Genomic DNA, 13499 nt, shown 5'->3' with positions numbered 1-13499 from the left:
CTATAACAACTTTGTACTAATCCACCTGAAAACATAGATGAAATGGATACATTTCCTACAATACAAATGATTAAAGTTGACCTAAGATGGAGTAGAAAATCTGAATAAATGAATCAATGTTAAAAAGAAAATTGGGGCTTCCCTGGTTGTGCAGTGGTTAAGAATCTGCCTGCCAATGCAGGGAACACCGGTTCGAGCCCTGGTCCGGGAAGATCCTACATGCTGCAGAGCAACTAAGCCTGTGCGCCACAACTACTGAGCCTGTACTCTAGAGCCCGCAGGCCACAACTACTGAGCCCACGTGCCACAGCTACTGAAGCCTGCGTGCCTAGAACCTGTGCTCCACAACAAGAGAAACCACCGCAATGAGAAGCCCGCGCACCGCAGCAAAGAGTAGCCCCTGCTTGCCGCAACTAGAGAAAGCCCACGTGCAGCAACGAAGACCCAATGCAGCCAAAAATAAAAATAAATAATTTTTTTTTTTTAAAGTTGGAAAAAGCATTTCTCAGCTGTGCTGTGGAGAAAGAAGAAAGTAGTCTGGATACCTGCTTGGGGTTGTATAACAGGGCAGGAAGAAACCACTTAGGGGAAAGTGGATTTCAGGGCTGAAAGTCAGAGTTCTGTGCTCCAGCAACCCCATCTGTGTCCAGATGTGCAAACTCATTTTTTGAAGGAAACTGATAGATTTCATTGTAGATGCATTACTTTTCACCATAGTTCCATTCCTACTCAGAACTACTGAGTCTTCTCCTACTTTGTGGGAAGATTGGACAAAATTATGAAAGAAACCAAGGAGTTAAGCTACGAGTTAGAAGAAAATATATCCTCCCTCCAGCTAGCTACATATTGCAGGGTCCAGGCAAGCACGTAGCCTTATGGTCTAGATTTTTTTTTTTTTGCCCATCATATGAAAAGGATACCATTAGCCCGTTTATCTTGTAGATTTGTTTCTGAGGGTGAAAAGAGAATGAACATCTGGTAATGAATAAAGAGGGACGTAAGTGGGAGATTTAGCATTATTTTGAAGGGTATGTGTGGAACAAAAATGAAAAAACATGAAGACACTTCAGTTATGATGCGTTTACAACACTTTTCCATCTCCAGGCCAGCAACCCACTTGTGTCCCGCCATCCTAAATATGCCCTGAGCATGTCTTCTTGTACTTAGGTCCTACACAGAGTGAGTGTAGTAGCATCGCCAGCAATTTGTTCAACGTATGCTCAATAAAGTATTCTGAAATAAAAGGAAAAGGTTAAGGATAACCTTTAATCATAAAGAAAATACTGAGCTCTGTTCATTATTCTCTGAGGAAGATGTCCTCATTTTAGAAAGATTTTCTTTAAAACGACAAAGTGAATAAAAATGTTGGTGTTGAGGGGCTTCCCTGGTGGCGCAGTGGTTGAGAGTCCGCCTGCCGATGCAGGGGACGCGGGTTCGTGCCCCGGTCCAGGAGGATCCCACATGCCGCGGAATGGCTGGGCCCGTGAGCCATGGCTGCTGAGCCTGCGCGTCCGGAGCCTGTGCTCCGCAACGGGAGAGGCCACAACAGTGAGAGGCCCACATACCGCAAAAAAAAAAAAAAAAAAAAAAAAAATGTTGGTGTTGAAAAGAATGACTATAGAGAAAGCAGCTCTCTAGGGTAACACCATTGAGAAGAGTCTAGGAGAGTTTAGAATTTGATATATATTTTCATAAAACTTGGCAATGACTGATTTTATTCCAGTATTTCAAATGGTTTTGGAAAAAGAAATAATAAAGTAATTAAGATTGTAAAAAAGTTAATTTTAGTGATAAATCCCCAACATAAAAGCAATGTGCTGTACAAGAAGTCTTTGAAATAAAAGAAGGTGGAGAGAAGGTAATTCTAATGAAATTTTATCTCTAGGGGCATATATCATCAAACCCCTCCAGCATAAATGCTATTTTATTATATTCATTCTTATGTCTTACTCATTTGTGTGTATTAAGAGTATTTTATTCTAAGATTACATATTTGGCTGAATAAACTTCTTGGTGTCTGTAGATGTTATGTTTTAGTGGAATATTTGTATATAAATGTTTTCAACAAATTACCACATCAGTGACAATTTCTGGAACATGAAGAGCTGAATTAGTAAATTCATTTGAAGAGAAAAAAAATATTTCATTGCTCTTGAGCTCCTAAGTGTTGAATTTTACTTTTTCTGAGGTGATATAAAAATGTATTTCTAATAGTGAAAATATATGAACATATGAAAGAATAAAGACTAGTTTATACTGAGTTAGAGAAGATGAGGCTTGGAAGGTAATTTGAAGCCATATGGTTTAGGGTATTGAAAAGTTTGGCTTGGGTGGGACCTCAGAGATCATCTGGTGTTTAATTAACCTGTTAATCTTATTTTCAGAGAAATTAGGTCCCAAGAATCCCTCCAATTTCTTTTTTTTTTCTTATTTATTTTATTTTTGACTGCATTGGGTCTTCATTGCTGTGCATGGGCTTTTCTCTAGTTGCGGAGAGCGGGAACTACTCTTCATTGTGGTACACGGGCTTCTCGTTACAGTGGCTTCTCTTGTTGCGGAGCACGGGCTCTAGGCGCACAGGCTTCAGGAGTTGTGGCGTGTGGGCTTCAGTAGTTGTGGCATGTGGGTTCAGTAGTTGTGGCTCATGGAATCTAGAGCGCAGGCTCCATAGTTGTGGTACACAGGCTCAGTTGCTTCGCGGCATGTGCGATCTTCCTGGACCAGGGCTCAAACCCGTGTCCCCTGCATTGGCAGGCGGATTCTTAACCACTGCACCACCAGGGAAGCCCTCAAATTTCTTTTTTTAATTAAAGTAATTAATCTTCAATGTTTTGTTAGATTCAGGTATATAGCAAAGTGATTCAGTTGTGTGTGTGTGTATTCTTTTTCAAGTTATTTTCCATTATAGGTTACTATTGATACATGATACTGAATATAGTTCCCTGTTCTATGCAGTAGGTCCTTGTTGTTTATCTATTTTGTATACAGTAGTGTGTATCTGTTAATCCCAAACTCCTAATTTATTCCTCCTCCCCCCTTTCCCCTTTGGTAACCAGGAGTTTGTTTTCTATGTCTGTGAGTCTATTTCTGTTTTATAAATAAGTTCATTTGTATAATTTTTAGATTCCATATAAAAGTGATATCATATGATGTTTGTCTTTCTCTGTCTGTCTTATTTCACTTGGTATGATAATCTCTAGGTCCATCCATGTTGTTGCAGATGGCATTATTTCATTCTTTTTTATGGCTGAGTAATATTCCATTGTGTGTGTGTGTGTGTGTGTGTGTAGCACATCTTTATCCATTCATCTGTTGATGGACATTTAGGTTGTTTCCATGTCTTGGCTATTGTACATAGTGCTGCTATGATGATGGCCATTATGACCAATGTGAGGTGCTACCTCATTGTAGTTTTGATCTGCATTTCTCTAATAATTAGTGGTGTTGAGCATCTTTTCATGTGCCTGTTTGCCATCTGTATGTCCTCTTTGGAGACATGTCTATTTAGGGCTTCTGTCCTTTTTTTTTTTGGGTTGTTTGCTTTTTTTCGATATTGAGTTGTATAAGCTGTTTGTGTATTTTGGAAATTAAGCCCTTGTTGGTGGCATCATTTGCAAATATTTTCTCCCATTCCATAGGTTGTTTTTCCATTTTGTTAATGGTTTCCTTTGCTGTGCAAAAGCTTTAAAGTTTAAATAGGTCCTATTTGTTTATTTTTGCTTTTGTTTCCATTACTCTAAGAGGCAGATACAAGAAAATATTGCTGCGATTTATGTCAAAGAGTGTTCTGCCTACATTTTCCTCTAGGAGTTTTATAGTATTCGGTCTTACATTTAGGTATTTAATCCATTTTGAGTTTATTTTTGTATGTGGTATTAGAAATTTTTCTAATTTCTTTCTTTTACAGGTAACTGTCCAGTTTTCCCAGCATCACTTATTGGACAGACTGTCTTTTCTCCATTGTATATTCTAGCCTCCTTTGTCATAAATTAATTGACCATAAGTGTGTGGGTTTATTTCTGGGCTTTCTATCTTTTTTTTTTTTTTTTTTGCGGTACGCGGGCCTCTCACTGTTGTGGCGTCTCCCGTGGCGGAGCACAGGCTCTGGACGCGCAGGCTCAGCGGCCATGGCTCACAGGCCCAGCCGCTCTGCGGTATGTGGGATCTTCCTGGACCGGGGCATGAACCCGTGTCCCCTGCATTGGCAGGCGGACTCTCAACCACTGTGCCACCAGGGAAGCCCCATGGGCTTTCTATCTTGATCATGGATCTGTGTGAACTGGTTTTGTGCTGGTACCATACTGATTTGATTACAGTAGCTTTATAGTATAGTCTGAAGCCAGAGGGCATGATTCCTCCAGCTCCATTCTTCTTTCTCAAGATTGTTTTGGTTATTTGAGGTCTTTTGTGTTTCCATAAAAATTTTAGAATTTTTTTTCTAGTTCTGTGAGAAATGTCATTGGTAAATTGATAGGGATTGCACTGAATCTGTAGATTTCCTTGGGCAGTATGGGGCTTCTTCAAAAATTAAAAATAGAACTACCATGTGATCCAGCAATCCTACTTCTGGGAATATATCCAAAGAAAATGAAAATAGGATATCAAAGAGATATCTGCACCCCCATGTTCTTTGCAGCATTATTCACAGTAGCAAATATATGGAAACAGCCTAAGTGTTCATCAGCAGATGAATGGATAAAGAAGGTGTGGGATATATATATGAACTGGAATATTATCCCGCCATGAAAAAGGGAAACCCTGCCTTTTGTAGCAACATGAATGGAACTTGAAGGCATAATACTAAGTGAAATAAGTTAGAGAAAGACAAATACTGCATGGCATCACAAATGGAATCTTAAAAAAATCTCAAATTCATAGAAAAAGAAAGTAGAAAAGGGGTTACCAGGGGCTGGGTTTGGGGTGGGGGAATAAGCAGACATTGGTACAAGGGTACAAACTTTCAGCTATAAAATGAATAAGGATCTAATTAATGTACAACATGGTGACTGTAGTTGACAACACTATACTGTATAATTAAAATTTGCTAAGAGAGAATTTAAATGTTCTCACCAGATATAGATAGATAGATAGATAGATAGATAGATAGATAGATAGATAGATAGATTTTAACATATAAAAATATGTGAGGTGATGGATGTGTTAATTAACTATGGTGAAATCCTTTTACAATGTATACCTGTATCAAATAATCATGTTGTACACTTTAAATATCTTACAATTTTATTTGTCAGTTATGACTCAAGAAAATTGGGGGAAAAAAAAGAAGACCAGGTTCAGATACTGGCTTGGCCACTTCCCAGTTGTGTAAACTTGATATTTTATCTATCTTAGTGGAAGCTACCCATCCAAGACAGCCTTCAGCATTATGATGATACCCACTGCCTCAGGCTGATACTACTACTTTCCTTACTGGGAAAGCAAGAAGGAAAGGATGATTTGCGGCAGGGGGGTCCTAGCTTCAGCTTTCCTTCAGCTGTATTTTTATTTTTTGTGTGTGTTTTGAGGCCCCTATTTTGTGGGGCTCTAAGTACACTGTTTCTCACCCAGTATGCAGACTTCAGTCAAAATTTACAGTGTATTAGGGACACATAACTAAATTCCAAAGCAATTTTCAGCTCCCCTGATCTCACCTATGAGCTCAGAACCCCCTTAGAATAAGGTAGACAATAAAACAGGGTAAAACTAGAGTCTTCCTCTCTGCAGCTGTTTCCTAAATGTTGTTTTTCATATCTTTGCTTTCCAAGGCACCATTACCCATCTGTACCAGTACCCAGCAACCTTCCGTTTCCCCAAGAATCTTCATGTAGAGTGTATATGTTGATAAGGAAGCATCAAAGCCAATATTTTACCAGTTTTAGAAGCTATCCCCATTTTCAACCATTAGCTCAAAAAAGGAAGTAATGAGATCAAGACCTAGTAAGACAGAGCTATCCAGGATTTTAAAGGCTTGGTGGTTGTCTATCAAGGTTGGTAGGTATATGGGGATTGTTAATGAGAGAATAAATTGATGCAGCATCCTTGGAGTAGGGGGCAATTTCATAATATCTACCATCACTTAGTAGCTGTGTGATGCTGAGTTTTCTTTTCCTCCCTGGAAAAGTGGAGATACTAATGCCTACCTCCTAGTTTTGTTTCAAAGAGTAAATGTGACACAATGCCTAGCATATAGTTAGTACTTAATAAATATTACCTCCTGTTTTAATCATCTTGGGCTGCCATAAAAAAAATACCATAGACTGGGTGGTTTAAACAAATTTATTTCTCACAGTTCTGGAGCCTGGAAAGCCCCAGATAAAGGTGCCAGCAAGGTAGCTTCATTATAAAGCCTCTTCTCCTGGCTTGTAGGCAGCCAGCATCTCACTGTGTGCTCACATGACCTCTTCTTTGTGTGTCCAGGGGAAGGAGGTGCTCTTTGGTATCTCTTCTTATAAGGTCACTAATCCCATCATGGGGGCCCCACCCTCCTGACCTCATCTAAGGCTAATTACGTTCAAAAAGCCTCACCTCCAAATACCATTGAATTGGGGTGTTAGGGCTCCAACTTATGAATTTGGAGAGACACAAACATTCAGTCCACAGACCCTCCACATACCTAGGCACAATTTTGAGGAAGGAAAATATACTTAACTCAGACTGTGGTTTCTGTTGAAACAGATGTTAAGAAATCCATTCCAGGATTTCATGTTTAAGCTGAAATTTCATTTTAACTTGGAGAACATATTTCAGGGTTTTCTTTTTAAGCCCTGAGGCAGGAGCAGGATCATCCTACCAAGTACAGAGCAGGTTTTCTATCCCTCTCAAAGGTATGGAAGGGAACCCTTTCCTCACTGATTTATTTCAGAGACAGTAAAGAGTTCAGGAAGGGGAAGGGGTGATGGGGACACAAAGCCAAGTGAGCTTTGGCCACAGGATAGTTCCTGCAGTGCATAACTAAATATGTCTTGGCTTTCTTGGCAAACTATCCAGCAGGTGGAAATACACTACGATTCTTTTTTTTTTTTTTTTTTTGCTGTGTTGGGTTTTCGTTTCTGTGCGAGGGCTTTCTCTAGTTGTGGCAAGCGGGGGCCACTCTTCATCGTGTTGCAGGGGCCTCTCACTATCGCGGCCTCTCTTTTTGCGGAGCACAGGCTCCAGACGCGCAGGCTCAGTCGTTGTGGCTCACGGGCGTAGTTGCTCCGCGGCATGTGGGATCCTCCCAGACCAGGGCTCAAACCCGTGTCCCCTGCATTAGCAGGCAGATTCTCAACCACTGCGCCACCAGGGAAGCCCCACTACGATTCTTTTACACATCTGCCTTCATTCTGGTCTGAATTCAGTCACCTTTGGTAATCATGAGAATTTTCTATTAGAATGACTTGCTTTAATACCCAAATTCTAACTTTAAACCTTGTTATGATGAGCAAAAGAAGCCAGACACAAAAGAATACCAACTGTGTTTCCATTAAAATGAAGTTCTAAAATAGACAAACTAATCTATGATGATAGAAATCAGCACTGTGTTGCATCAGGTAGGGCAGGAATTGAGTGGGAAGGGTCACCAGGGAACTTTCTAGAGTAATGGAAATATTCTATAGCCTGATAAAGGTGAGGGCTTATGCATTTGTCAAAACTCACCAAACTGTGCATTTAAGGTCTGTTCATTTCACTGTAAATAACACCTGTTATAAAAATGACTGTATGCATTTATACTATTTCATATCAAAAGAAACAAAATTATGAAAAATATGTGTGTTTTTCCTTGGAAAGATCTGTCAGAAATCTAGATTCATGTCTATATATAGTCATAAGTAGCAAGCACAGGAGTATGAATAGGATAGAAGCCATATGCTCCTCAGGAATTCTTCCTAGATTTCTGTAGCCATCCTTAAAGCAGCAGTTCTCACTGGGAAGAGAAGAACAATGGGAAATAACACCTCCTGATGGTTGTATTGGAACAACCAGGCTGAGTTTTCTAATACAGATATGGGCTGCCTCCCTGTTTCATCCCAAATATTCCCTTAGGATGCTTCCCCACCTTAAGAACCATCCCAGAATGAGCCACTATGATTTCGGAGAGCGTTGTAACCCTCGGGTATGTTCAGCGCAAGCTCTTGATTCCCTAAGGTAAGATGGGTTTACCAACCTCTGCCTCACTTTATTACTGTCATCTACCAACTTCCCAGATACGCCCCTTCGTTAACTGGCAAATACAGGACCTGGATCTTTCTTTCTACCCCAGTTACTCTCATAATTCTGGGTGACACCAAGGTCATGTAGATGAGCCATCCAGAAATGTACACTCGGACTTTCTTAATTCCAGTGGCTTTCACATCCACTCGACTTTAGCCAAGTCACATCTAGAATCTTATCATCACCTGGAACTGCACCACATCCAAAATTCTGCTCTGCACTATCCCTCTATGAGTCTTAACATCTTATCCTCTTACTTCTCCTGTGCCTTCACTCCCACTGTACCTACTTTCAACTTCAGAGAGACCTCCAGTTCTTTGACCCCATAATTTTTTTCCCAGTCTGTGAGGACTCTCTAAGGCTTCCTTGCCAACGTAAACTGTTATAACATGATTGGTTGTCTTAGTTATTTTTTTTACCAGTATCTTTGATGTGTTTTTGTTAGCATACCTTCACCACAACAGCACCTGGACAGTAAATCTCCAGCCCAAGATCAGTACAACATTACTGCTTACTATTATCTTTATTCCTGTACACACATGACTAGAGAAATCCTACAAATCAACCTGACAACGATTTTGTAATTTAGCCTCAGTTGGTCCTTTAACACCTATTAACCCTTTCATCTGCCCTTGGTCAGACTGCTCTCCAAGCTCCTGAACAGTTGTCCCAGACCTTTGCCATTCTCCCTCAGATCATTCCCCCAGGAGATCACCTGAGCACCTATGTCATGGAGAAATTGAAATCATCAAGCATACTCTCTATCAGTGTCTTGCTTTTATTCAGCAGTTTTAATGTAAATTCTAGCCGATATTCTCCTTCATATCATATCTCAAAGTCGAAGAAAACAAGGTCAACCTTAAGTCCACCCCCTTCTGACTTCGTTGACACTCTCTGTGTCGGTCATCTCCTTCTTTTTCCAAATAAACTCTTCCCACTTGCTCCTTCTCTTCAGCCTGTAAACATGCTCATATCAGGCCCATAATAAATACAAGCCCTCTGGACTGCATGACTCATTCTAACTACTGTTTATCATCACCATCTTATTAAGAGTGTGCTTTCTTAGTATAACAGTGGTTCTAATTGATAAGTCTTATGGGCATGTTTAATCCCAGTTTCACTGGACTGTAGAGAAATTATAATTGATCATCCTAAAAGAAATACTCCAACATCGTAAGGACTAATGAACAAGGTCAGCAAGGTTTGCAGGATATGAAGTCAACATGCAAAAGCCAATTATCTTAATACCCTAGCAATGAACAATCCAAAAATGAAACTTAGAAAAAACAACTCCAATTATAATAGCATTAAAAGAATAAAATATTCAGGAATAAATATAACAGAAGTGTAATATTTGTACACCTAAAATCATTGAGAGAAGGAAGACCTACATAAATGGAAAGACATCCCATATTTAAGAACCAGAAGACAATATTGTTAAGATAGCAAAACTTTCCAAATTGATCTAAAGATTCAGTGCAATTTATTTCAAAATCCCAGGTGGGTTCTTTGCACAAAATGACAAGCTAATTCTAAAATTCATATGGAAATGCAAGAGAACTGGAATAACCAAAACAATCTTGAAAAAGAAGAATGGATTTGGAGGACTCACACTTCCCAATTTGAAAACTTACTACAAAGCTACTGTAATCAAGACAGTGTCATATGGGCATAAAAGTAGACATATGGATCGATTGAGAACAGAATTGAAAGTCCAGAAATAAACTCCCACATTTATGGTCAAAGGATTTGTGACAAGGATGCCAAAAGATTCAATGAGGAAAGAATAGTCTTTTCAACAAATGGTGCTGGTTTAACAGCATATCCAAATGTAAAAAATGAAGTTGGATCTTCAGGTTTCAGCCCTACATGTAAAACACTCACAATCTTACCCAAAAAAAGTGGGGGAAAGAACCCTAACAATCAGTGGCTTTTCTTGGACTCATGAAGCTGAGGTAGCAGGGCAAACAACCACCCCAAAATCTGGACAGACAGGAGAGTCACTGAGGTCTGCTTACCTGGAGTGGAAATCACTGGAGCCCTACATTGATAGGAACAGTTTTGCGATAATTTTGACAAATTGCTGGAGCTGAGAGTGGACTAGTATGAGAGTGAGAGAGTCCTGGAGTCTGTGACCTTAGGGGTCACTCACGCTTTCATGGGCTTTACCTCCAGGAAACCCACCAGGTCCTCACAGTGAAGAACCAAGAAAGATAACCTCAGGGCTCTGACAGGTGGTGGAGAAGCTTTCTTCTTTTGAAATAAATCTAGAGTGTTTTCCATAACAAAGCCCTACTCTCCAGGGGAAAGATTTTTCCAGAGCCTTATTTAGCTTGGGAGAAGTACACCGCCCTGCCTCCAGCCCCTAATACGGTGAGGGTCTATGAAACACTTGTGAAGGTCGCATACCAGGGACCCAAGCACACTAAAACACTGAGATTTAACTATAAAACTATAGAATGCTTTCCCGCCCAGACACCTCACCACCACACAAACAGGGCTCTGATATAGCAGTGGATTACAGCTGAAACGGCTGCAAAATACAGACTCTACCTAAGGAGGACTTATTAGGGTATCCCCTGGACAGGAGGGGAGACAGAAACAAAGGCACTAGAGAGATTTGAAGCCTCTGGCACCTACAGCTACAGCAAACATTAAACACAGCCCAGCTCATAGTAGGCCTGCTTGGCTTCATTTATTTTAGTCATTCATAAATGTACTAACTTACATAAACTCTTTTACTGGACTTCTGATTGGTTATATAACCAAAGATGACTAACCTCTCTAATACTTTTCATATTATATAAATGTTAGTATTATTGTATCATTTTATTTCTGCCTATTTTATTGCTCCAATTTCAATTGAAGTCTTTTAAGGACAAAGACCATGTTTTACTTTTCTGTACCTTCCATGAATAGCTTACCTCAGCGATGCGTGAGTGAGTGAGTGAATGAAAGAATGAATGAACCAGCTTAAGATTGTCGTTAGATTGACAAGGGAGCCCTTGAAGGAGGTACGGCATTTCTGGCTGTTATTGTTCTGATAGAACTTTCTTGGTCCTGGACATCCTCCTCCAGAGAAAGAGTGTGTACAGTGGAGAATGGTTTAGGATCAGGAAGTCTGGTTTCTAGTCCTGAATATACCGCTAGGTAACTGTGTGGCCTTGAAGAGCTTGATGCTCTGGGCTTTTTACATTTCTGTAAAATAAACATTCCTTTCAGATCTATCATTCCAAGATTCTTAAAACCACTGGCCCTTATTAAAATGAGGAAAAAACCTACCAAAATAAATTGAGAATTTAGCAAATGAATATTTCTTTTTTTATATCCTATTAATACCTAGGACTTAATGAATGCCTGCTATATTCAGGTGCTGTTTTAAGTGCATCACCTGTATTAACTTATTTATTCCTATGGAATAAAACTACTTCACTTCACTTTCACATATGAGGTATAGAAAGGTTGTGTAACTTACATAGCTTGTGGCAGAACCAATTTCAGATCGAAGCAGTCTGGCTCCCATAGCTGTGCTCTTGATCTTAATGTTTCTCCCAGGCACCAGGTTAGTGCCAGCCTTCCCTTCTGCCCTCAGAACCACTGGCTTCTTCTGTGGTCATATACTTCATTTGAAAGATTAAACTCTAAACTCAATGCAAAGTGATAATTCAGAAAGATGTTGTGAGAGAACAGAATTCCCAGGAGAGCAAAGAGATATTTGCTAATGACTTCATTTGGGACAAGGGATTTTGTTTTATTTGATATTACGGATCCTGTATTGAGAAATCAATGTGTGGATAAGCTTTTGACCTGACTTTTGAACAGAATATCGTTCTTTCCCCCAAACGTTATCAATCATGAGGTTGAAAGGTGAGTCTTGTCATTGCAACATCACCTATTTTTCTCCTACTGAGAGGGTTCCACTTGATTTAACATTAGGAAAGGTTTCTTGCGCAGGAGCTGGATTTAGGAAGCCACCCTGACGCTGCTTTTCCCACTCCTTACCTCAGCTCACAAGTATATCAGCTATAAGAAACATTGAGATGGTTAGACAGCCTTTTAAAGCTGGATCAGGAAGAATAAGTAAACAAGGGAACTTTCCATCATATGAAATGTGTACTTTGAGTCCAACAAAGTATACAGAGTAGCAAGTAAGATAAAGATGATTCTAGAACTAACAAAGATGTGATCAACATTCAGTGCTGCTGGGCCTTCTTCCTGCAATTCCAGCCACGTTTTCCTCACATTCTTTTTTCCCATTCCTACCTTCCCTTTTCTCCTCTCAACTCTTTTCTCCCCCATCCTTTCCTTTCCAGATACCCCCAGGACTGTTATTCTCACATTTCTTGCTCCTAGGACATTGAGGAAACGAGTTTTATATGAGAACATGTAAAAAATCCTGAATATCCACCTATGTATAGCATATGTTCACACTTTGATTTTTTTCATCCATATTCATTCATTCATTCAACAGACGATTATTTAGTGAATGTTCAGTCTTAACAGTTCTTATGCTACACATATGTATATACCTTAGGACAGATGTTATGTTTGTGTTTCCCTAAGGACATTGGATTTTAGCTGGAAAGCCCCGAAGTAGCAGAAAATTGGGGCATATTCTTGATAGTTTACCATTTATCATGGGTTCGGGGTCTGGTAGAAGCTAGGCCTACAAATTACAGCCTGAGGAAAACCAGCTGTTTGGGAAAACCAGCAGAAACAAAGACTTTCCTATCTGGTGCTTTTATTGGCCTTTCTGGAATTTTCTCTTTGAACTCTGGGGAAAGCTCAAGCACAGGTAGGAAACAAACAGTGTCCCTCTCTCATCCCCTCCTACCTGTTCACTGAGAAAAAGCCCTACAAGCTTGGGAAACTTTTCCAGTGCAACCCATTGACACATAGAGTATCATAGATATGATACTACCCATGAAATACAATCATACCTTTTACAAGGTATGATTATAAAGCATTATAAAAGGTTTTGGCACAAAAATGCCCAGAATACAGTGTCAAAACCAGAACATGACTTTTGACCAACCTGTTTACCATTGAGCACCTCTGGGGCAGCCAGCATGGTGTTAGGTACATTCCTGGTCCTTTGGGCACTTCCAAGTTGGGGAGGCTAGACAGGCACAAATCAGATCATGAATACAGCATGATAAAGCAGAAATAGCCCTCGATTTGGAATCTTAAGACTGGCTGTGGCTCTAAATTCCACCACTTGTTAGCTGTGAAACACAGTGAAACCTATTTAAGAAATGTTTGTCAATTATGAATGAATAGAAAATATTTTTATGGTTTTTAGTGAAGAG

The 13499-nt window shown here is 39.8% G+C and overlaps 1 long non-coding RNA gene across 2 annotated transcripts in view; it reads right to left on the bottom strand.

Moving 5' to 3' along the window:
• The window catches only part of LOC309969915, a 29215-nt gene extending 17320 nt beyond the window's left edge, over positions 1-11895 (bottom strand). For both annotated transcript variants that reach the window (XR_014326654.1, XR_014326655.1), the window contains exon 1: positions 11666-11895. This is a non-coding gene — a long non-coding RNA (uncharacterized lncRNA). The remainder of the gene's footprint in view (positions 1-11665) is intronic.
• Between the last annotated feature and the right edge of the window lie 1604 nt (positions 11896-13499).

The sequence above is a fragment of the Leucopleurus acutus genome, assembly GCF_964270905.1.
Source record: "Leucopleurus acutus genome assembly, chromosome: 12".
Classification (NCBI taxonomy): Eukaryota; Metazoa; Chordata; class Mammalia; order Artiodactyla; family Delphinidae; genus Leucopleurus; species Leucopleurus acutus.
Note: the sequence above shows the minus strand (reverse complement) of the source record. Positions and strands in the feature narration are given on the sequence as shown.